At 43.2% G+C, this 23,163-nt stretch overlaps 1 protein-coding gene across 1 annotated transcript in view; it reads right to left on the bottom strand.

Annotated features, from left to right (window-relative positions):
• LOC146816611 (endogenous retrovirus group PABLB member 1 Env polyprotein-like) overlaps positions 1-22,703 on the bottom strand; it is a 32,999-nt gene extending 10,296 nt beyond the window's left edge. The window contains exon 1 of the mRNA XM_085610486.1: positions 22,559-22,703. The gene's annotated coding sequence lies outside the window, so the exon portion shown is untranslated. The remainder of the gene's footprint in view (positions 1-22,558) is intronic.
• Positions 22,704-23,163: the final 460 nt, after the last annotated feature.

The raw sequence follows: 23,163 nt of genomic DNA, 5'->3' as shown, positions 1-23,163 counted from the left end.
CTGTGTCACTACATTGGGTTGTTCCTTGGGGTCCCAGCGATTATACAGGCTCTAGGCCTTGTGTCTAGTCAAGTCGTGGTTCTTATACTACTTTCTTAATATATGGGTTGGTTCGCCCCTAGGGCCTATCGTATGTTGTGCTAATTTACTGTGATATTTTAATTGTAACATATGTGCTTTGACCTCTAGCCTCATAAAGAGACTAGCAGGGTGTGTTTAGTAATAAATACATATATTTTACATATATACCAGGTGTGGTTCTCCTTTCATTTGGTCATTCAAGAGATTATAGACTGGTAAAACAAGCTGCTTTACATTCCTCCAAGACTTAGCCTGAAGGCTGCTCTCCATAGCTACCACTATGATAGCTTTCAAATAAGGTTGTCTTTAACCCATCACCTCTAAGGGGTTGTTTGGACTGGTGCAAGGTGCCCAATATAAATAGTGGACAGCATATGGCAGGCCAACTTCTCACATTTGCAGCATCGGTGGTCGCCGGACAGATCGACGGACTCCCCTTGAGCTGACTGCAGATGTTCCTGTATAACTGTTGAAGCAGCTGCAGAAGAGAAGATAAGGCTTGGAGGAAAACTTGTGGCCTAACTCTGCGGCTCTGAGGGTGTGGCCAGTTTCGGAGCATGGAGAAACGGTGGAGGAGGAGCGACATTGCTGGTGGGGGCAAGGTAGTGCTAGGGGCCTGTGGGACCCTGTGGACTGAGGGGAGCACCCACCCCTCTCTCGGACCTGGGCAGGCTGTGGATCCAGGGATGCGGCCAGCCCTGAGGTCCGGCTGGTAGCCGCTGGTTGGGTGTTCTGTGCCCTGACCATGGCTGATTTTGCATCTCTGGAGGAAGGCCGGCCCGGACTACTGTATTTGTGGGCTGACACTGTTTTCCCCACTGCAAAGGAGGTGAGAGAACTGAATCTGTAGGCCCTCCCCCCCAGGGTCCTGGACCGGGAATGCAGGTCCCTTGAGCAATCTGATTGCAAATGTGGTCGTGGCCTATGGAAGGCCCAATAGCTGCTATTGAAGTGAAGACAGGAAACACTAGCACATGAGCACCCTGGGAATCATGAGAGACAGCTCTACTTGGTGGCACATAAGAAGCTGAATTCATTCAAAAGAGGTGAGCGCGGTGGAGGTGAAATATATTATGGTGAGCGAATGTCTGGTGGCTGACCCTGCTGCTGGGAGTCTGGGGCTGGGAACGCCTTCTACTGTGATTGCTGCCACTTTGTGAAGAATTGACACACCGAGCTGCGGGATCTGCACTGCATGGGGAACATTTGGCATTCTTATTGTGTAGCCCTGTGACTTGTCTATTGAATCCCCAAAAGAGGTGCGGCCTTTTTAGGCAAAAATTGCTCGTACTTTGCCCTTCCCCACACTGACATTTGGGATTGGCAGAGTGTTCATGCCCCCTGGGCCCGATTTGGTCAGGTAGAGGGGGGACCGCAGTGAAGAGACCGGTGCTGCTTGTGTCACTGCACATAACTCTGCCAGTGCGCCACAGTGGGGAAGAATGACACCAGGCAATCCAAGTTAATCTGTTGTGTGTAGATTTAGATTCCGTATATAGGTTTCCCAATTTATGCCCTTATATAGGTAAAATTCATATTGCCCTTATTTAGGCATAGAAAATCCAGCCCTTATTTAGGCATTGTCCATGCTAACCAAATTCAGGCATGGTCTCCTACATCCGTTAATCCACGTCACAACGAGTTCTTGGAAAACCAGACTCTTAAGCCTTTAGGAATTTCCCTTGCTTGGATATTGATTTCTCCAAGAACTTATTTATTATGCATGAACATCTATTTCTTAGGAGTTCATTCATGACGTTCCGATGCCCGACTTTTACATCAATACAGGCATTACTAAACACCTTCAAAGTATAAATATATCTTCACTTGCCCTGGCAAACCACGGTTCCGGTACGGTCCAGTTTGACTGCCTACTTGCGGTTCGCCACAGCAAGTTCAGAAGGAGATAGAGTTCTCGCCTGATGCACTGACCAGGCGCTGTCATCCTCCTCGCAGAGAATCCAGCTCCAGTGTTTCTGACTCCCCTTGCGGGATGTTAGATATCGAGTCCCGGAAAGAGATTCCAACCTCGCACATTCTAAGGTATGGAGCAGGCTAGAACTAAGAGAAACTTTTGGCAACTTTTGGCAAAACTATAGCTAGCTATACTTTAGAAAACAGTACCTACGTCTTACCTCATACTACACTTAGGTTAGGTACACTGGGTAGGACTATTTAGAAGCATCAGATGAGTGTTCACATTTTAGCCTGTGTTATTTATGTATGTATTTTATGAATATATGTCATAGCTACAAACCATGCTATTGCAGTATTATTTTTTCTTACTGCTAACCCTGTACGTATTGTACTTCGCATCCTGTCTTACGATTGTAGCAGTTCATATCTCTTGCATGAGAAATAAGACTGTTCAATAAACCCTTTTTATTGAAACGCCCGTCTCTCTATTTCTGTGCAACTCTGTAGAAACGAAGCATTCACAATTGACTGAGTGAAACTGTTATCCATTGTTTCCACGGTTCTGAGATTGTTCCGACACTAAGGGAAGCAAAGTTGTCATGTTTATGTGGTTGTCAGAAACAAATCCCTTCTTGTTTATTCGAGAAGTTTCTAGTGACCTCTGAGTTAGCTGGCACACACAAGTAATTAAGTTTAATGTACTCGATGGAGACATACTGACCTCAGTCCTATGTCAAAACTATAGTGTATATTATTCCAATGCGCAGAGCCTATCAGGGATATAGGAACTACACTACATGGCGCCCAACAGTTTGGTAAGGCACTAATTTAACGCTAGATACTAAAGTAACTCAGTTGTGCTTTTCTCAGAGACCCCTACTTTACACGCAGTCATGGGTAAAATGCCCACGAAACATGAACAAATTCCGTTCTGGATAGCTCAGAAAATTACTCAAATCGGAGAGGTATTTCCAAATACCAGCCCTTATGAGAAACATAGAATTCTAACAATCTGTTTACCAATGGGGATCACACCACATCTGGAAGACTGCACCACTTGGGGCACAGTCTTTGCTGCTATCTACACAAAAACACATGGTGTGCCGTCTATGGCGGTAATACCTGATGTCCTGAAACAGATTCAAAACGAATACGGGGCAGAGCCTGGTCTGAATTTAGGTATTTAGTGCCAGATGTAGGTAAATCTGAAAAACCAATTCCTTAATAGCAAATTTTACTGATTCGCTATTAAGAAATCGATATTTCCTATGTAGGTAAAAATTCGGTAAAAAATACTGAATCCTTAATATTCCTTATTACTGAATCGGTAATTGAGATTCGGTAATAAGGAACACCTACCCGTTCACATCTATGGGCTTGGAGGCCCATAGGAATAAATGTGAAGACATTCACTATTAGCGATTCGGGATTACCGAATTGCTAATAGCGGGAGCACTTTCAAGGGTGCCAGGGTGTCAAAAGGACACCCTGTTGCACCCCTGAAATGTGCATGTGTGCACATGTGGCGCACATACATGCCCTAAGGGCATGAATGTGTGCCACATGGCACTTAACAAAAAACAAAAAGTGATTTTTTAAAGGAAATTGGTAATTACCACCAACTTGAAGTTGTTGGTAATTACCGATTTCTTAAGGCTCAAAAGCACTCTTTAATGTGCTTCCTATATTGCATTTAAGGAATTGGTATTACTGATTCCTTAAATTCAAGAGCAATAAGAAGTCGGTATTTACCGATTCCTTATTTACCGATTCCTTACCTACATTAGGAATGGCTAAATACCTGTCGGTAACGCTGAAATGTACCGAATTACGGCGTTACCGACCGGTATTTAGCCACCTACATCTGGCCCGAAGTTACTAAAAAAATTTCGACCAGGTCTCAACAATAATATTATCTAATATTAAAGGAGAAGCAGCATCAGTGGCAATCCGCCAGAAATTAAGGGAATTTGATGTAACAGAACAACCACAAGAACTAGCCAGAATAATTGCAAAATCCTATGAAGAATTAGGCAGAGACAGTTTGGGAGGGAAACCAGTTAAACCACAACTGTCTGAAAGTCCTGATAAGGTCTTTCCTAAAAATAATCCTACCTCTTCTAAAAAGAAGTGGGAAAATAACAAACAACATTCAAAAGAGAAAGATTCTCAATCCCGAGGTAGGTCTCCTCAAAAGGAGCCCTCTGAAAGTAGGTATAACCTCAGGAATAGGGAAAATTTGAGAAAACCTGACAGGTATCAAGATACTGATACACGTTCCTCTCATACCTTTTAGATATCATCACAGACATCCGAAAGAAGAGGACGGTCAGAAAACAAAGAAGAACACGTAAAGTCCAAAGACGATCAACACGTTCAGAAAAAAGAAAAAGAAACCTCAATTCTCCAAAAAGAAGGTAGCAGGTCTGAAGATAAGACATGCCGAGGATTCTGAGAACACAACTCAAGAACGGAGAATGGGCTCAGACAATGTTGGACAGCGCAGCAGAAGTTACAGTAGCTCGCCAGAACCTGAAGGGGCTTCTGGAGACAGCGGACTAGAATGAGGACATTCGAGTTGAAACTGTAGATACCACGGTTAGTTCTCCGCATAGGTTATATGAAATAACACTCCGGATGGAGGGAGACATACCAAGAAAGGTGAAAGCACTCTTTTGGGAGCATCTTTCAAGGAGTTATGATATGCTTCTAGCAGAACAAGACTGGCCACCAGAATTTGTCAGAGAGTGCCCATATGGCAAAAACATCATTATGCCAGCCTTCTCCAACGATGTTCCAGTACACTTAAAACATACTTATGCCAGGAAATGGGCCATGGCCCGAGCCCCAGCATTATATAAGAGTCATGTAGGATGGGATGAGGACTCAACTCTCCACAAAATCCAGTTAAAAAATCGACCAACTGCACAAAGGCAGTACCCGGTTAAACAAGAAGCTAAAAAACAGGTCAGGGAGATCTTAGATCAACTTGAATACCAGGGGGTGATTGAAACATGCACCTCATCAATGAACAATCCTTTGTTTTCTGTCTCCAAACCAGACAATACATATCGTCTAGTTTTGGATTACAGACACCGAAACTCTTGTTGTAAAACATTTGCAGTGCAAAATGCACACAGTACAGCATTAATGAATAACATTGTGCGTAAAATGTACAAAACCACATTAGACATTTCAAATGGTTTCTTTTGTCAAAATATTTCACCTGAAAGTAGATATTTGACCGCTTTCTCAATAATGGGGACCCAGCGTCAATTTTGACAACTCCCACAGGGGTTCAAAAACAGACCGGTGTTATTCTCAGCAAGAGTAACAGAGTTACTACAAATTTGTGATGACGAGGCATTATCATATGTCGATGACATGTATCTGACAGACGATGACCTGGACAGACACTTGAACAGGGTGAACACCATTATATTGGGCTTCGCCTCTGAGGGTTTCAAATTTAACTTTAAAAAGTCCAGAATTGCCCATCTCAACGTCCTTTTCCTAGGATATGAACTATCAAGTGAAGGCAAAAGCCTGGCAGCCAACTTTTTAGAAAAGTGTGCGCTGCTCCGACCTCCAAAAACGCTGAAAAAATTACAGTTGGTTTTAGGTTTCCTGAATTTTGGAAGAACAAACATTCTAAACTACGCAGAGAGAGTTAAACCTCTCTACGAATTAATCAAACCTGATTTCAAAGCCACAACTTGGACACAAGAACACACAGAAATTCTGTGTTCACTTCAAACAAACATGTTGGCAACTAAACACTTGCAAACACATGTAAATGTACGCAACTTAGTGATCCGAATCATTCCGGGTCAATGCGGATTCACCTACTCCTTTTAACGAAGGTGAAAAAGTGCCAATTGCATAGAAATCACATTTGTATACGCAAGCAGAAATGAAATTTACATCAATAGAAAAAATTCTGACAGCAGTTCAAACCGCTGTAGCAAAGGAAAGAGCCCTAGCACAGGGGAAACGCATTATGGTCATAACCCCTGTACCAGCCTTAGAGGCAGTAACAAAAGCGAGTATTCTGAATGCAAAAGCTTTACATCCAAGATGGATACAATGGGTTAATTATTTTGCTGCAACTGATGTTGAATATGTTTTTGATCCTTATTTAAAAACACAAGCATTCCTGCAATACAAACACGAATGTCCTCCACCTACTGAAATTCTCCCTCTTGATCAGTAAGAATTTTTAATTTATACTGACGAATCTGCACAACCCGCTACGGAGAGTAAACAAGCTTACAGTGCAGCATGTGCGATCGCTAAAGGTCGCTTGCGCGAATTCAGACCAATGGTCACAAAAACGCAATCTCAAGGAGATTGTACAGCTCAGCCAGCTGAACTACAAGCATTCAAGATGGCACTTGAAAATACGGATCGCAAATTCCCCACACTCATAGTGTGCAATTCTTTTTATTGTGTTCAATCATACAATTAATATTTACAGAACTGGCTTCAAAATGGTTTCAAAGATGCAAAAGTTGGCACAATCAAGCACAAAACGCTTTGGGAACAAGTAGTTCAGTAGCGAAACGGACTACTAAACACTCACATGATGCACACGCTGAGTCATCAACTTGATGGCATTCACGTTGAATGGAATTCATTTGCTAATGAAGCCGCGAAAAGGGCTGTGCAAACGGCTTCTGTAGCTGCAATCACTCGTTCAAACACGAAAATAGACAGTGAAATAATGCTGGCTGACAATGCTTCAAGCAAAGGCCGCGGTGCAGCGTTACCTAAAAAATTCCACTCATATATAATTGATGCGAACAGCGTTCCATTTGCTCGAATCCCTGGAGTGGGGGATAGGGTAATACCAAACATGGAACGAAGAGCAGCTTTGATTTGCAAAGCAAATCTGGGAGAGGGTCTGACACATCAGGGGATCTCTTAAACTATTTTAGAACTAAAAGAGATGCACTGGTGGCCAGGAATGAATACACTGATTCACACTTTTATCAATGAATGCATAGACTGCAATAGAGATCGCAGTACAGAACACCACCAGGCCCCTGTCTACAACGTAGCCAGCCCAGTACAGACACCATTGTTAGACAGCATTAGACTATCTATATGCAGCCATCACTGTGGACGAATGCAGTCCCACAAACACTAAATCAAGGTTCCTATGGATGTGGCCTCAGCGCTCGGCTGACGCTTGAACTGTTATAAAAGATTTGTGAGTCTTTATCTGCACATATGCAATTGGCACACTACATTCTGACCAGGGTCCTGCACTTAGCTCTCGAGCTTACAAAGAAGCCATGGCCAGTTTGGGCGTAGCATTGCGGTATTCTTCTCCATTCCATCCTGAGGGAAATTCTGTTGTGGAGAGAAAAAACCGGGACATAAAGCAGTCTATAACAGCTAGGGTATTAGGTTCGGGTGATGGGTGGGTCAAACACCTTTATTGGGTCCAGCGCTCACTTAACAACTTGCCAAGAAGTTCTCTAGGGGTGTCACTCCATATGAAGTTCTATTTGGAACTAGAATGTTGGTACCGGACCTTGATATGCAAGGCACAGTGATGGAAAATAAGAAATTTGATATCAAAGATCGTTTGGCTGTTTTGCAGGACTTGAATGAACTAAGAACGAAACACAGCAACGTGCTCCTGAAGTCAACCATCACTGGGGAAAAACCGGCTGTCCCAGCAAAGCCTGTCTTGATCCCAAAGCTTGGTGATCTAGTCAGAGCAAACAATCGCAGACACGAAGGAATTTGGGACTTCTTACAGACAACCAGTACCTGTCCTAGCAATCCACGGATCAAGAACAGTACTTTTGCCGCCCCTTGCTGGTAAAAAGGAGAAAAGATTTGTGTCCATCGACCTGATCAAACCTCACTATGTGGCCGATACTAAGCAGTAGGCCAAGTGGACTCTGCCAAAGTAGCAGACGCACTCCTCTAGCTACAATCCAAGAGGTTTAAAATGAGAGACTCATCACCATTGAAGATTCTGCAGTGAGAAATAAAGGACTAAGCAACAAAGCTATGGAACTTGTCCCTCTTGAAATCCAAATAACAGTTCGTCCTGATACACCTATCTACAACGAAGTAACAAGTGATCAACTGGTTCCAGCGAATTGAACAAATCCTGATGCAATTCCATGTTTGACAAAACTGCCTCTGGATATTTCATGAACTTTGATACGTTTTCTGAGGATCCCAGCGAACCTGAAACGACGCCAGCACAAAGAACATTCAAAGAACAAGCAACAGACCTTTTTCATCTCTTGAAAAATACTTATGTGGCTTCACCATGGATTGAACTATGGATTGTTTTGGGAATATTTTTCTTTCTACTATGATGGTTAGCTCTGGTAATAACTCTGGGTATGCTGATAAGTGGAAGATATATTCAAATGGACACAGCAAGTAAAAGAGTGAACTTACTTCTCCAGCCACACAAATCATCCCATCGTGAAGCAAGAGACTTGTCAGCAGTGAACATATCAGCTGTTCCTATACATGATGGTATAGTTTGGGACCAAACTGAATATGGAGCTTTTGAAGATTCCACATTTATTTAAGATTTCATTGAGTGACTTTATTTCCTCTAGTACCTTTTCTGATGATTGGGACTTCGAGACTGTTAGTTGAGAAGTGTGGCTCAATGGTTAGTGCGGCAGACCTTGATGCAAAGCTCTGGTCTGGGACCAGGGTTCGATTCCCGCCTGGGCGGGGTCTCGGGCTAAATAATTCCTCAGACCTGATATTCTCGCCTCAGTGGGTCCCACGCTGCAACTCTGGGCAATAGCTTGCTTACTCTCCACAATGGCCCCAACAGCGCTGGGATGCCTGGCTTCACCATGGGAGTGCCCAAGAGTGGACACTTTACAGGGAAAGCCAGGAAGGGTTCCTACAGCGGTATGAGTACAAGCGCCGAGATACCTCAGTGGTGAGTCTTGCGCTGTACAAGTACCAAGTTTACAGTTTTTAAGTTTTTTAATAACATGATGTCTGATCTAGAGATGTCTACAGGATTCACAAATCATGAATATTTAGAGGGTTCATCAGACTATGAACAAATGTGCTGTTATAACCACTATAGTCATCATTTCTTGCATAAATCTGCAACACCTTGAAATGCATTTATGTATAACCAATGGGAACATTGTCCTACACCTCCAAAGGGTAGTTCTAAAACTTTTGCAATGAAATTTTCATATTTTTAAGGCTACAATTTGTCTAATCCAGAAAAGTTTTACTTTAAAAATTTGAACAAGACAGGAACGAAAAATGTGTTAACTAAGACAAAACAGATTTATTCTGCAGCCTTTATTGCCCAACTGTCTAGACAGGGTTTCGACTTTTGGAAAGACAACATTGAGACAAAAGCTGTCTGGGGTAAAAAAAGATTGGCAAGCACAGGGGGTAGAAGCTTTGTTTAGAGCCTGTATCCTCCCGGAGCAAATTATGTTTTTGAATACACTGTCCAGCAAACGTCTTGCCTTGGATTAGCCAAGACCAAAGACATGAACACACGAACCATACCTATACCTGCAAGTAATAGCACTACACGGGGGGAGGTCGACGTACATAATATTTTGCATCACAACAGATCAGATCCAGAATGGAAAAAATGGTGGCTCTGGCCCACAGACACAAACAACTGTCAAGATCGATTCCTGAGCAAAACACAGGGTTTCACTATCAATAGGCCACACCCACGCTATGTTCAAAGACAGCATCCAGGGGTAGTAACAACATACAGTGCAGGGAAACTATGCCTTGATTGGCGACAGAAAGCTACGCTGAAGGATGTAAAACAACACTTAATTTTACTTCGAGAAGGCGCAGACCGTAGGGAATTCTTGCTAGGACCAAGAAAACTGCGTCAAAAACGTTTCATATATGCCGGTATCTACGCTGCTTATAATGAAGCATGGAAGGTTACCCAAGCAGAGACTGCAGAACGAATACGAGAAATTGATCGTATTAATTTAGAGAAAACTCTCTCTGTAGTAGAAAATGGGTTAACGACTCTGTCGTTCAGAATATATTCATTGGACAGCATTGTGTCTTCTGTCATAGACATCATGGAACAAGACTTGGCCATGTTGCAACATGGTCAGCCTCAGCTACGTTCTATCATGCTATTGGGCTGGACGCTACAAAACATGCGTGCAGGCTATGTGCCTTGGCATTTAATCAATACTACGTCACTGTTTTCAGAATTCAATCTCACTGATAAACATATCAGACTGGCACAAAGGGGAGCAGACTACACTATGCTGAGCATTGAAAAACTGGAAAAATAACCATTCACAGTGGCAGAAATACCAGCTACTGAGTGGATCATACATGGTAAAATTACTCTGCCTGTTACAACTTTCCATTTTCTGTATTGCCTAAAACATATACCAGTAGGCAAATATGAAAGGTTAGGTAAAGGATACATCAAGACATCCTGGGATTTACCTTACACATATAGATGTTGGAGTGGGGAATGTGAAGTGTTTCTTGGCGGTGAAAACTGTGAACACGCACCAAGCGGTTTTCTCCTTTGTCAGGGTATTAACTTACACGTGGCCTGTGATGGTTCCACTACAAACTTATCCTGTCACCTGCAAGGTTCACCGGCTGCAGTGTTTAATCTATTTTTTGGCCAACTTTCTAATGGGAGTTACATTATGTTGAATGATCACAGCTGCTGTGGCATGTTGCCAGGTATTCTATATCTAGTTACGGTAACATCCAGGGCCACTTGCTGTATGCAAGTCTTGTTTCCACAAGTAGACACAGTCAGGGAGTCGCCTTTATGACCTTCACTGAACATCTCTTCTATACGAATTGATACTCTAAGCAGAATGAAAGCCATTCTTTTACAGAAAACAGTGCCACTGACCTCGGCCAGAGAAACCTATGATCTCCAAGTCGCAAGGACTTCTGCAGAGACACATGCCCTTTTGTATACAAACTGCCCCGTACATCTCTCAGAAATGTTAGGTCGTACCTTAAACATGTCTGATACGAGCGGTATTATACATGTATTTAAAAACGTATGTGGTAGCACCTTTTCAAGCAGTCCTCGGCATATTTCAAAATTTCGTGCACTCTGTGTTTGGCGGATTGTTGCAGGGATCCTATTTTTGCTCCTACTGCTACGATATTGCAAGCCAAATCACCAGCGTCACTCCCAGCACCATAGAGAGAGCTCTATTGGAGATGAAGTGTCGTGGGCGCATCGTCCACATTTTGGGTTTACCTCGTCTACGAGAATTAAACACCACATGGTTTCTGTCATTCAGACCAATCTGGCAAGATTGTATCATACCTGTTCGACGCTGCCTATTCTGCGGTGAAGAATGAATGCTAGACATCTGTCTAACACTCCCATCAGTCATGCCTACGGATATCGATACTCTGCTGGACCTGGTAACGGCCCATGCTCTGTGTTGTCCCCAGCGGCTACCAATCCTGATGACGGCATTCATTGAGATCTCACAGACGCAAATTGCTACTGCTGAGGTATGAGAAGAAACATCAGGCACGCAGGTAAACATCCGATTTGGACATTGCTGATGCAACCAATGCTGAAGGTGATAGTTCACATCTATGTGCAGATAATCTTCTAAACGAGGTAGTCCAGCTTTCACCTACAACGGTAGACGACTTTTTGTCTACAGGATTAGAAGATTTCATGTTTTCTCCAGGCCCACACACTGACTTTTGATTCAGGCACACATGGTTCCGATGAGACTCTGAATTTGGCCTTCATTGTTTTCAGACAAGGGACTAACTTTGGAACTTTTTTCCTATGATTAGTTTTTTTTTCTCCAAATTTGTGTTTTTTCCTTTTTTTGGCACAGTAATCTGCTTATAGTAGAAATATTCATAGAGAACAGAATTCTTTGAAAATCTTCCAGGGACATTATGCCACCTTGTCACATCAACAATTTTTTTGTGTTAACCTGATATGAAATTGTTTCGGCCCCTTTTCTTCTGTATTAGCGAGCCATTTCATCATGTGTATATATTTTTGGTTTCATTCTTTTTAGCATTTCCAATGAAAACATATGCTTAGAATGAAATATTGCTTTTAATATGTACAGCACCTTATGCATAGCAATGGTTTTGTAATGCATTTTTAGCACATATGTTTTTAGATATGTTTTAGCATGTTTTAGCTGATCACATAATAAACATATCTCTTTTAGATATGTTTAGTATGTTTGGGATTTAGTAATGTCGTTCATACGAAACTGGAGTGGGTGTTGTGTGTAGATTTAGATTCCGTATATAAGTTTCCCAATTTATGCCCTTATATAGTTACAAATATTATTGCCCTTATTTAGGCATAGAAAATCCATGCCATGCTAACCAAATACAGGCATGGTCTCCTACATCTGTCAATCCACGTCACAACGAGTTCGTGGAAAACCAGACTCTTAAGCCTTTAGGAATTTCCCTTGCTTGGATATTGATTTCTCCAAGAACTCATTTACTGTGCATGAACATCTATTCCTTAGGGGTTTATTCATGACGCTCCGATGCCCGACTTTTACATCAATACAGGCATTCCTAAACACCTTCAAGGTATAAATATACCTGCACTTGCCCTGGCAAACCACGTTTCCGGTACGGTCCAGTTCGACTGCCTACTTGCGGTTCGCCACAGCAAGTTCAAAAGGAGAGCGAGTTCCCACCTGATGCACTGACCAGACGCTGTCATCCTCTTCGCAGAGAATCCAGCTCCAGTGTTTCTGACTCCCCTTGCGGGGTGTTAGATATCGAGTCCCGGAAAGAGATTCAAACCTCACACATTCTAAGGTATGGCGATACCAAAGGGGATAATGGACGGAGCGCTTGAGCATATCAAACACTCACCAGTCAACTGATCTGCCATGTGTTCCCTGGACCGGAAACAAGTATCCTGGGACCGGTTTCGGGTTCATAATCCTCATCAGCCAGGCTATCTTGATTCCAGTGGCAAAGTGAGCAAGGGACACACGTCGGGGGTTACCCTGCCAACTTAGGGCGAGCAAAGCGATACCAAAGGGGATAATGGGCGGAGCGCTTGAGCAAATAAAACACTCACCCCCAGTCAACTGTTCTGGATTTAATCCATCATCATTCTTTTACTCACTCCACCACCCCAGTTCAGACATGGCCATAAGCAAATCAGTCTGACCCTGTGCCTCATGGGAACAGTCCAGCCCGAAATGCCAAACCATATCTTCCGTGGACCGGAAACAAGCATCCTGGGACCGGTTTCGCGTTCATAATCCTCATCAGCCAGCCTATCTTGAATCCAGTGGCAAAGTGAGCAAGGGACCCACGTCTGGGCATACCCTGCCAACTTAGGGCGAACAAAGCGATACCAAAGGGGATAATGGACAGAGCGCTTGAGCAAATCAAACACTCACTCCCAGTCAACTGATCTGGCTTTAATCCATCATCATTCTTTAGCTCACTCCACCACCCCATTTCAGACATGGCCATATGCAAATCAGTCTGACCCCTGTGCCTCATGGGAACAGTCCAGCCCGAACTGCCAAGCCATGTCTTCCCTGGACCAGAAACAAACATCCTGTGACCGGTTTCGGGTTCATAACCCTCATCAGCCAGGCTATCTCGAATCCAGTGGCAAAGTGAGCAAGGGACCCACGTCTGGGCATACCCTGCCAACTTAGGGCGAACAAAGCGATACCAAAGGGGATATTGGATGGAGCGCTTGAGCAAATCAAACACTCACCCCCAGTCAACTGATCTGGGTTTAATCCATCATCATTCTTTAGCTCACTCCACCACCCCAGTTCAGACATGGCCATATGCAAATCAGTCTGACCCTATGCCTCCTGGTAACAGTCCAGCCCAAACTGCCAGGCCATGTCTTCCCTGGACCGCAAAGAAGCATCCTGTGACCGGATTTGGGTTCATAACCCTCATCAGCCAGGCTATCTTGAATCCAGTGGCAAAGTGAGTAAGGGACCCACGTCTGGGCATACCCTGCCAACTTAGGGTGAACAAAGCGATACCAAAGGGGATAATGGACGGAGCGCTTGAGCAAATCAAACTCTCACCCCCAGTCAACTGATTTGGGTTTAATCCATCATCATTCTTTAGCTCACTCCACCACCCCAGTTCAGACATGGCCATATGCAGATCAGTCTGACCCTGTGCCTCATGGGAACAGTCCAGCCCGAACTGCATGGTGAGCAAAAAAATGATGGATTTAGGCCCAGATCTCTGTACTGGGGTGAATGTGTGACATTGTTCTGCATTCTGTCCTTTTTGCATTTGTCACCCCGAGTGGGACGGGTATGCTCAGACTTGAGTCCCGTGCTCTCCATTCCACTGGAAACAAGCTATCATGACTGAAGAGGGGTGAAACCCCGAAACCGTTCCTAGGATGCTTGTTTCCAGTCCAGGGAGGACCTGGCCTGGCAGTTCGGGCTGGACTGTTCCCATTGGGCACAGGGTCAAGGGTGATTTGCATGTGGCTGGGTCCAAACTGGACTGGCATTTTGAGCAAAAAAACGATGGATATAGGCCCAAATCTCTGTACTAGGGTGAATGTGTGACATTGTTCTGCATTCTGTCCATCAATAGTTCTTTTTGCATTCTAAGGTATGGAGCATACTAGAACTTAGAGAATTTTTTGGCAACTCTTGGCAAAACTAAAACTATAGCTAGCTATACTTTAGAAAACAGCACCTACTTCTAACCTCGTACTACACTTAGGTTAGGTACACTGGCGTAGAACTATTTAGAAGCATAAGATGAGTGTTCACATTTTAGCCTGTGTTATTTATGTATGTATTTTGTGAATATATGTCATAGATACAAACCATGCTATTGCAGTATTATTTTATCTTACTGCTAACCCTGTACGTATTGTACTTCGCATCCTGTCTTATGATTGTAGCAGTTCATATCTCTTGCATGAGAAATAAGACTGTTCAATAAACCCTTTTTATTGAAACACCCGTCTCTCTATTTCTGTGCAACTCTGTAGAAACGAAGCATGCACGATTGACTGAGTGAAACTGTAAGCTAATGTTTCCACGGTTCTGAGATTGTTCCGACTCTAAGGGAAACAAAGTTCTCATGTTTATGCGGTTGTCAGAAACGAATCCCTTCTTGTTTATTTGAAAAGTTTTTAGTGACCTTTGAGTTAGGTGACACACACAAGTAATTAAGTTTAATGTACTCGATGGAGACATACTGACCACAGTCCTATGTCAAAACTAAAGTGTATATTATTCCAATGCGCAGAGCCTATCAGGGATATAGGAATTTCACTACAAACCTTCACCCAGCGCAAACTGCTCCACGCCTCGGATGCTCCCTGGGAAGAGCCGCCCCACCCAGACCCTGAGGGTGAAGATGGAATGCATCTAGAACCTGATATATATGTGCAATGTTTTTGGATCTAAAACAGAGCTTCACAGCCATAGGGCCCGATTCACAGAACTAACTTAAGACAAAATCCTAAACTTACTACCATTTTGGTATTCACAGAAGGCACTTACTCATTTTGGTATTCACAGAAGGCACTTACTCATTTCAGTATTCACAGAAGTTAGGAGTCCTAACTTTAGGACTCCTAAATGCCTTCTGTGAATACCGAAAGTCTTAAAATTAGGATTTTTCTCAATTTAGTAGTCCTAAATTTAGACTTAGGACTACTAAATTGAGAAAAATCCTAATTTTAAGACTTTCGGTATTCACAGAAGGCATTTAGGAGTCCTAAAGTTAGGAGTCCTAACTATACTACTACTAAACTGAGAAAAATCCTAAATTTAAGACTTTCGGTATTCACAGAAGGCATTTAGGAGTCCTAAAGTTAGGACTCCTAACTTCTGTGAATACCGAAATGAGTAAGTGCCTTCTGTGAATACCAAAATGAGTAAGTGCCTTCTGTGAATACCAAAATGGTAGTAAGTTTAGGATTTTGTCTTAAGTTAGTTCTGTGAATCGGGACCATAGATTGTAAAATGTATCTAGTGAATGACAGATTTGATCGCCTTAAAGAGAATGTTGCCTGCCATGATGAAAGCATTGGTCAACTTGAGCAGTGCACATCGACAGTGGAGGATGATGGCAGTACAACTAGAGAGAAACTGCTCCAAATGGAAAATGTAGAGGAACTGACCCATAACAAGAATGAAGATTTGGAGGCCAGGTCCGGATGGAACAACCTCAGAATCATGGGAGTTACAGAATCCACTGCGATGAACCAGGTGGAAGATTAGTTGGGAGTAATGCTGCAGGCCTTTTTTGGTTAAGCACTGTCTGCTGCCTGCATAGTGTGATGACCACATAGATCGCTAGGCCCGAGGCCTCCACCACTTCAGCACGTCCTATTATTGTGTGGCTCCTAAATTGGGGAGACCGAGACACAGTTTTTAGACTAGCTCACAAATAACAGTCAATGTCTTCTCAAGGGAATACTATATCCTTTTACCCTGTTCAGGCTGAAAAGCGAGATTTCTTGCCCGTAAAGCACTCCAGCCAAAGAACTGATGCTAAATATTTCCTTTTATATCCGGCCAAGTTGTGCATCTTCCATGCTGGCAAAACCATGTATTTCACTGACCCTAAGGTGGCTGCTAAATGTGTTAGAGGTATCCCACCATCTGTGTCTAGGCCCAGACATGACCATGAACCTACTGAATCTGGCCGCACTAGCGATAAAGACTGACCGAGCTAACACCTATGACTGCTGATGGATGCAGACCGACACTGCTCAGAGGGTTTTGATGTAATGATGCTCCTGTTGGGGACATCCAGTGTTTGCTAATTGTTTGTTAAAATTTGGGGTCTCTCTCCAGATGGTGGGCTCTGTCGTCCAAATACCTTACTGTTCTGGCCACCCTGCTCTCCATGGGCAAGGAAGTACCAGGCATCTGACACTCCCCCCTGGGATGATTCCCAGTTGGCATTTTTTTTCCTGGTCCTTTGAGGCTGTGCTTGGGGAGGGATGTCTGTATTTAGCCTTTTTGGGGGCCAAAGCGGAAGTGGGGTGGGACTTGTTGGGATAGGTTGAATGTCAATGTTTTTTTCCCCTTCCTTCCTTTCTTAGTCTCTCCATTCTCTTCCTTTCCTCTGTCGGACACTACACTGTTACACTGCGGTGGCTCAATCAACCAATCAATCAGGGTTCTTATACAGCGTGGTTAATCACCAGTGAGGTTCTCAAGGCTCTGGGGGTGTTTCTGGGGGGGTTCTTGCAGTTCAGTCGAAGAGCTAGGTCTCGAGGTCTGTATTAAATTGAATGTGATAGCCTGAGATGCAGAAGCAGGGAATTCCAGGTCTTCGCAGTGAAGTAGGAGAAGAATCTTCCTCCAGCTGCGGTCTTGTGGATCTGTTCGATAGTGGCCAGGGTCAGTTGGGCAGAGCAGAGATGTCTGTTGAGTGCGTAGAAGGAGAGGCGGTGGTTGAGGTATTTGGGTCCGGTGTTGTGGAGGAGAGCGTGGATGTCATCAGTTGCGGCAAAGAGTGCAGTCTTGGTGCTGTGGCTGCTCCAAAAGCCAGACTGGGAGGGGTCCAGGGTGTGGTTAGTTTCAATTAATTCTGTGATTTGGTGACGGTCTCAATGACTTTGGCTGAGAAGGGGAGCAGAGAGATGGGTCTGCAGTTCTTGGGGTTCATCGGCTCAGCAGGGGGTTTCTCCAGCAGTGGGTTGATCTCTGTCTGTTCCCAGTCTTCAGGGAGGGCACCGGATTTGATGGAGAAGTTGATGATGCAGCAGAGTTTGGAACAATGGTGGCATGAGCACGGTTGAAAATGTGGTGGGGGCAAGGGTCCCAGGCTCAGCATTGTGCGCTGCCCCTTGAGGTTTTCTGACTTCTTACTAACCTCCCACTATGGCACCATTGAAGTACATCACTTGGAATAATCGAGGACTAAATGATAGATGTAAAGCGCATCTGATCCTGACCTACAGAGGCATGGCGCAGACTTTTATTTCTTACAGGAGTCACATTTGGCAACTCACACTCATACGTGTTTACAGGCGGACTAGATTAGGGAAAGGACCTGCCCTGGCACATGCTCATGGTCTTATGCGATGAACAAGAGAGATATGTAATGCTATCTGGCCCCCTGCAGGGAGTTCCCATCAGACTCACCTCTATCTGTGGTCCCAACGTGGATGATCCTGATTTCTTTGTTGAGGATTGGAGGCTTGTTAATACGCTTGGCATTGAGGCGATCATATGGGGAGGAGACTATAATGTGATCCTGGATCCACTGCCGGATAGATCTGGTGACTCACACCCCCATCCCCAACTTACAGCTGCACAACTACAAACCATTTTATTTGATAATTGTCAATATTTGACATTTGGACTACTGATGCATTCCATTTACCAAGAACCTTCTCAGATCATTACCTGTGCTCCTTAGAAATTGCATTTTACAAGACCATAAAGGAAATTCTGAAGAAAACTCTGTTGTTGCTTCCGTGAGCAGAACAATTACTGATTTTGCCCAATTAATGAAGATTCCAGAAAGTCCACTGAATCTAGTAAATTTCCCAATGAGTGGGGCCAGATTCTAAGCTGGATCCTTAACATATATGGTGACATCGCATGCATGGAGACCAGCACCACCCGATATGTGAAAGCCAAGCCACACTGCGCATGGTGCTAGTCATATTTTTAAGGGCACGCGCCAGGTATGCCCACTTTTGCTCATCCTTTTTGCCATAGCAATGGAGCCTCTACGGCTCGCCTTCGACAGCACCAGTTATCGATTGTTTCCAGTAACACACAGAACCCACATCTGAGTATAAACATCCCAATTAGGATGACACACTAAATTATGCAATAAGTTAAAAATAGAATACTTGAAGTAATCTTAGTGACGGCCCGGGTAGTTATTCAGGGCGCAACCCAGTCTATCGATATTTTGCACACAACGCCACTTCCTCTTGGGATTGATCTGTGGTCTGAAAAATTACCAGAGGCTGACATTAATTCAAGCATAACATCCATACCATTTTTGTGTACTTACGTTTTACATACAACAGTTGTAAGGTCAGCAATAATGACTTGGCTTTTGCTATGAAGACAGACAATATTCATTGGTGCACTACCCTTTATAGAAAACCAGATGACAGAAATACTTTGAGATCATTTATAATCTTAAGGGTGCTCTTCCATTTTTACAGTTCTCCTAACTTCCCCAGAACAATAAACCGAACAATATTTTTATTGTGAAGCCAACCTCCTTCGTAAGAAACTCATTGAGGGTATACCCAGTAAAATAAGTGAAATGTTCCATGTTCTATGATCCCATGCACACTGTATCATGTTATTTTTCTAGAGACTGCATTTTTGTTTCTAAGGAAAAGGACACTCTTGAATTATTGAATTGTGTAACCACATTTTGTTCTCTCCCAAATAGGGTGGTGAGGATCATTAGAAAACATTGGAACATCTTAAAATCATGTGACTATGCGCTGGTCCTACCAGTGTTTTCATTTAAGTAGTGCTACATGCCTACAGGCCATATTGTCCAGACCTATAACATAGTTCACTGTAACTTGTCAATCACACATAGATGGGATCTTCCTCTGGTCAATGGTCATTATTAATGCAGTAATTGTGTGGCTTACAACTACACATGCAAGATTCAAATATCAAACTATAAACTGTGAACCTAAGCATTTTTCAATTGCAGCACCACTAATATTACCTAATACATTGAATGCCTCTCTGAACGGACATATGTTGCTCAAACAAACAGTAATTAAGGCATGTATCAGCCAGCACAGAAGTGAGATAAGATGAAAGTTCACAGATGCTTTAATGGCCCACTCACATCCACCAAACACAATGAGAATGACATTGTTAGACCTGTAAGCCTAAGGGTGGTTTTCCCCCAAACATTTTGCTTTCCTCCTCTATTTTTACTGATCTTGTTTTTGCTGGCCTTCGGACAAGTGTATGTGGTCACTCCTTAAAACATGGTAACACTGGTTTATCCCCAATTGGTACATTTAATTTACTTATAAGTCCCTTGTAAAGTGGTAATACATGTACCCTGGGCCTGTAAAATACATGCTACAAGTGGGTCAGCACAACTCATTGCATCACTCACTTAAGTAGCCTTGTAAACATGCCTCTGGCAGGCAAAATAAACCTTTTGCCAGGCTCAAACCTTCCGTTTTAATGCATGTAAATTATCCCCAGGATATGCCCTGGACAGCCGCCTAGAGGACAAGGTGCAGTGTATTAAAAAGTTTGTGCTTTTGAGTTTTACGTGTCCTGGTATTGAAAAACTCTTAAATTAATTTTTCAGTACGGAAAGGCCTACCCCTTCCATAGACTAGCATTAGAATTACCTTATTACATTTAATAAGCTTTAATTTCTGAAAGGGTGCCATTGACCAGTTGATGTTTGGTGTCTTTGGAACTACCGTAAAAAATGTTAACTTCTGGTGAAGTTGGATTTTTATTACAATTTTGAAAATGCCATTTTTAGAAAGTTGGCATTTTCCTCCCTTAGCCATTCAGTGCCTGTAGACTGTACCTGTGTCACATGACTGTGTGGGGAAACAGCCACTACAACGTGGCCGTTTCCACGCATACCCTTAACCACGCATGCGTTACAACGCATGCGTGGTTACCAGTCATAGCCTTTACCACACATACCTTTACTACGAGATACGTAGTAAAGGCATGTGTGTTAAAGGTACAGCTCGCACTCATTTGGGATGTAATGCCTAATCTTCACTTACTGAAATCACCACAGACAACTATTTCTACGACAACTGGAGAGCGCAGCAAAATTAGTAAACAGAGGAGAAAATTAAAATCAAACAAAAGAGCTGGATGAGGTCTGTTAATGCACCACCCAAGTGCTGGCAGGGGGCTTGGGAGCGAGAACAAAGGGAAGCTGAAGGACAAAAAAGCAGAGGATGCCTTCTTCACTTCACACAACTGCCTTCGCAGCTGTATATATCCATTAGAAAACTGCACAAACTAAAAGCACATAATTATAGGGTCTGAAAACTAGCACTGGTTCGAGGACATTAAGCATTTTCACTATATCATTTTTTGAATTCCAAACAATAAAAAAAATCAACAAGCTAATGGCCAAAAAATGCGGACTGTCAATGACTTCTAAATGAACATTAAAAATCACAGACACAAAACATTGATTGAAGGAAGATGTGGAGGCAATCGGCGTTGTTAGAGGAAATGGAAAGACACTTCCGCTTCCTCTTTACGACGTACAACGCACCTCGGAAGAGCTTGGAGAGGAGAGGTCGTGGAGAGGTAAGGGGGATTTTAGTTTAAAAAAAATTATTTGAGGGATGAGGGGGTTGTGTCGTGCAAGGGTAAATTTTTAGGGTTCAGGGCAGGGGAGGGGTATTTGATAGAAGGGTTTGTGGGTGGGGGAATCGCGCAGGGCAAGATTTTAGGGTTCCGGGCAGGGATATTTCTTGGAAGGAATGGGGGTGGGGGTTCGCACAGGGGTACAGGGGAGGGGCATTATAAAAAAAATAATATGAGAGCTGGAGGGGGGAGGGCGCAAGGTGTCACGAAGGCACCCACCTGAACACCGGTTTGTTCCTTTCCTGATGCTGCCGTCCCCAACTCCCCCGGAAACCAGCCAGAAAGAGCAAGGTAGTAATGCACTTACTATTCCCGACTGATTCCCAAGGGAAGTGGGGAATGGGAGAGAGAGAGAGAGAAACAAAACACTGCCAACTGGATGTTGTTTTCTGGAGTAGTCCAAGAGAATGCCTCTCGAGGAACAGGGGACTAGTCTGAGACCAGCGGTACTTGTCTTGGTCAATGTTGTGGTAGAATATCCTGAAAGAATTAATACGATAGAATACAATTGTGTTTCTTGTTGATTCACTTAATTGTAACCCTTACACTATTGCACTAATACAATTTCCATATTAACATACCCTGTCAGTGGACTCTCTATTCTGTTACTTTATGTATGAGTTTCCACATTGCTTCTTGATCTGACCTTCTGAAAAGACATAAACAACATCACTTAAATATTATGACTAGAAATTCTATGTTTCGTGAATATTCTTTGTGGAAAGAAACTCTATACCTTTTTATACACCAGTCTCTGTCTATAATGGGGGGTCTGAAAAATAATAAAATCGCATATAAAGAGCACAACAATTTGGCTTAATGCAGCCTTTCACGTGTCCTCGAATTTTCTGTAACAAGAATGGTTGGCTTTTGATCAGCCCTTTTCACATTATTCAGATAGTTCAATAATCTCTTGTTAACCTTGTCCTATCTGACTTCTGGAGCTTCAACAATAAATAAAAGAAACATTATTCATACCAACATTGTTTTCCTTATTTCGTTTGCAAGAATTACTCAACTCAACAAATGTCTTTTCACTCTCACAAGAGCGCTTAAATGAAAGTCCATGAAAGTCACACGAACGTTTGAGCAAAAGTCCTTGAAAGTCTCTTGAGCGTTTTAAGTAAACGTCCCTGAAAGACACTACAGAGTCTTGGTAAAATACTTCTAGACCTTAAAAGGGAATTGTCCTACCGGCAATATCTTGGAAATAAATGAATAAACGTTACCGCGATGTTGCCAGGTTTCTAGGTGAGGCTCTTTGTTGATGTGTTGTCTTTCTTTCTTTTTTCTAGGAACAGAAAGCAGGAAATCCATCCGGATGTTTCGTGCCGAGGGAAGGGAACCGGAACCAACAAAAGAACGCCGGGCGAGCGGAGAAGCCAACCGGATGTCTTTGTTGAAGCCCGGAAGGGGTCTTGAACACGGAGACAGGGAGGAGTCGCTTTCAACGTTAAGCGAAGCACTGGGAAAATGACGGGCGGGGTTAAAATAGACTTCCAGTCACGCGTTGGATCATGCTGCAAAAGGTGCTCAAAAACGTGTTAATCTACATACACGTGTTAATTTAAATACACGTTCCAACGAACTAAACAGCACCTGCTCTGGATATCAGCCGAATCAGAGAATATGGGATTCAACAAGCATTGGTCACAACAATCAGGTGCATATTGTAGCAAGCATTATGCACTACAAATGAAGCATATTGTAACACGCATTGGACATTACAAATGAAAGTGTATTTCAATCAGCCTACTCAACCTTTAGGAGGGAGCATAAAATCAACTGCAGGATGGGGTTTTCACAACAGTTCTCCCCCCCCTCAAAGCTTATG

Source organism: Triturus cristatus, chromosome 6 (assembly GCF_964204655.1).
Source record: "Triturus cristatus chromosome 6, aTriCri1.1, whole genome shotgun sequence".
NCBI classification, from domain to species: domain Eukaryota; kingdom Metazoa; phylum Chordata; class Amphibia; order Caudata; family Salamandridae; genus Triturus; species Triturus cristatus.
This window is presented reverse-complemented; position numbering and strand designations above follow the sequence as displayed.